General features: G+C 48.4%; 1 long non-coding RNA gene across 1 annotated transcript; it reads right to left on the reverse strand.

Moving 5' to 3' along the window:
* Positions 1-730: 730 nt before the first annotated feature.
* On the reverse strand, positions 731-2,295 carry LOC125541540. Its single transcript, XR_007297575.1, has 2 exons — positions 1,550-2,295; positions 731-1,093 (listed from the first exon to the last, which is right to left on the reverse strand). It is a non-coding gene; the product is annotated as an uncharacterized LOC125541540 (long non-coding RNA).
* Positions 2,296-2,655: the final 360 nt, after the last annotated feature.

Genomic DNA, 2,655 nt, shown 5'->3' on the forward strand with positions numbered 1-2,655 from the left:
TTATAGCTGATCATGAGCACTAGGTAAATAGAACGTTGCTTTTTCTCTAAACCACAAGTTATTTTTATCATTGAATAGTAACACACATCCCTTATCCTCTCACACACCACACGTTTCATATCCACACCACGTAGGCACTCTACTCTTTTATCTCTTCCACTCCATAATTTTCTCTCTTTGTCTTCTTCCTGGTAACGCCCAAATTGGTTGTGCAAGCTAAAACAAGCAGTAGCAACAGTAGCTCGGTGCTGGCCTTTCTTCTCCTCTATTGGCAGTAGGAGAAACGCATAAATTAAAACAATTTCAAGAGGAAAATGGTCCTGCCGCCGCAGCCTACACCGCACAGCGAAACGTTGTTGTTGCCTTTTATGAACCTGAAGATGTAGTAGAAGAGCAACAACAACAACCTGATATCTTGGCCGTCCTTGTGGTGTGGAGGAGGGTGCAGTGAGACGCTAGCAGCTGTGGGGCACCACCTCGGTAGGCTTCGACGACCGGCGCAGGCAACCCAGTAGATCATACAGTCTAGAACTCCAGATTTAGACGACCTGAAACAACCTGACAAATTGTACATGTTTCTAACCCAATAGAACTCTGAACCTTCTGAAGAAAAATCACGGTTTGAACAAGACTGTATGATAAGCTGAGTTCGCCTTAACCCAATAGAACTCTGAACCTTCTGAAGAAAAATCACTCTCCCACGGTCCCACACAACGCAAACACAGAAAGCACACCCAGTTCGCCATCTCACCTGGCATGCGGCGAAAAAATGTATTACATGTTGAAAACAATTTATCGCGGCGCAAACTGAGCCCAGGGCACATACAAGATTAGTCTCGAAATTACTTGCTAATCATGCTGTGTTCCCGACACCATATCTCGTTCCATCAAGTGATGCAGCAGCTCAAGATACAGAAGGATGTTGTTTCTCCGTGGGCTTGTCTATTTGCGGTCTTGAAGCTTCATCAGGCATTGTGGGTAGTCTGGGTACAAACAACATCAGCTAGGTAGTTGAAGGAACCAATCTGGCATACACGCCTACTTATGTGCTATAGAAGATGAGTCCATGATGTTGCATTGATTTGTCCATGAACTGCAAAATGGGTACAAGAAATGAAGGAGCTCAGTACTTGGCGAACAAGTAGGCCGATAACAATCAGAATTCAGAACATCCAACCACGTATATCTAAGCATTCCAATAAGGAGTAACTAATGGAACTTATCATGCTTTGCTTGAAAGTATACACTAAAAGTAACTTCTGAGATGCTTCACTCAGCTGATCAGCTACAAGAAACCAAAAGTACTACACAGCAACCTCTAATATTTTCATTTTTAGGGGAGTAACATCTAAACACTAGGAAGTGCATAAACCAGAAAAATTTGTCAGCCACAAGTGTTTTTGTGTCCCCTACATACACACAACAATCATCATCTTCCATATACATCGACTTCATTTTTCTGACAACATGAACTTTGTTGTTGTCGCTGTATATGAACTTCTCCTGTAAACAAAGAGAGAGAATGCACTGAGCCAAGGTAGAATCTTACAAAGAAAACACACTTTTTTGTTTGAGGCATATACACAAACAGCTTGTGTGCACTACCAGTTGAAGGAGAGGGCATCTCAATGCGGAGGCTATGGAGTGCGGGGGCAGAGTCGAAGGCAGCAGCAGCATGGAGGAAGAGGGCAGCAACAGCATGGAGGAAGAGGGGCGCTAATGCTGACTAGTGTGGTGCACGGTGGCACTGCTCTGTACAGGAGCGCCGGATCCGGGAGGTCGACTGGGAGGAGCAAGGTGGCAGCGCGGGGTGGCGTGGGTAGCTCTCAGGCTGGCCATGGAGGGAAGAGAGTGAACTCGGGGGGAGGGTCACCGGTGGGGGAACGTGCATCGCGTCGCCGATCTGGGGAGGCACATGAGGGAAGAAGGCCGCAGTGGCAGAGGTGGAAGGTCTCGACAGCAGAGGAGGAAGGCCGCTGAGGGGCGAATTTCGGCGACGCGGGAGGTGAGTTGGTGGCTGTCGCGCGATGGCAGGATCCCGGCGATGGGAGGTTGGGTTGGTGGCGGTTGTGCAGCGGCAGGATCTCGGCGGCAGGGAGGGGGATTGGCGGCTGGATCCCGACGGCGGGGCAGTGGATTCGTGGATGGATCCCGGTGGCGGGGGAGGTGGGTTGGTGGTGGTCGCTGACTCGCCGTTAGCTAGATCCCGGCGGCGGGAAGGTGGGATGGTGGAGTTCGGGATGGGAAGTGGAAGAGATGGGGTGCGGGGACAGTGGGGACGCTGTTTTTTTTCGTTCCCACCGTTCAGGAGTTTGGGAACACCTAATCGGCCCTATATATGGTGATCGTGATCCAAATAGTTATTCTAATCCTGGGATTAGAATAGTGCTACTATATATATGTGTGTGTGTGTGTGTGTGTGTTGTTGTCCTGTATGCAATCCCATCGCCCAACACACACGTCTTGTTAAGTTGAACCGTTTCTGTTCTATTGTGTCAACGCAAATAGTTCATCCGAGTGAACTGCATGTCATTTATCGCACACACCTTGATCTGGCTAACCGTTTCTTTTGTGTTGCCTAATCACAAACAGTTCATCCGAGTGAACCGCATGCCTTATATCGCACACACCTTCATCTGGCTGCCTGTTTCTTTT

The sequence above is a fragment of the Triticum urartu genome, chromosome 2 (genome assembly GCF_003073215.2).
Source record: "Triticum urartu cultivar G1812 chromosome 2, Tu2.1, whole genome shotgun sequence".
In the NCBI taxonomy this organism is placed as follows: Eukaryota; Viridiplantae; Streptophyta; class Magnoliopsida; order Poales; family Poaceae; genus Triticum; species Triticum urartu.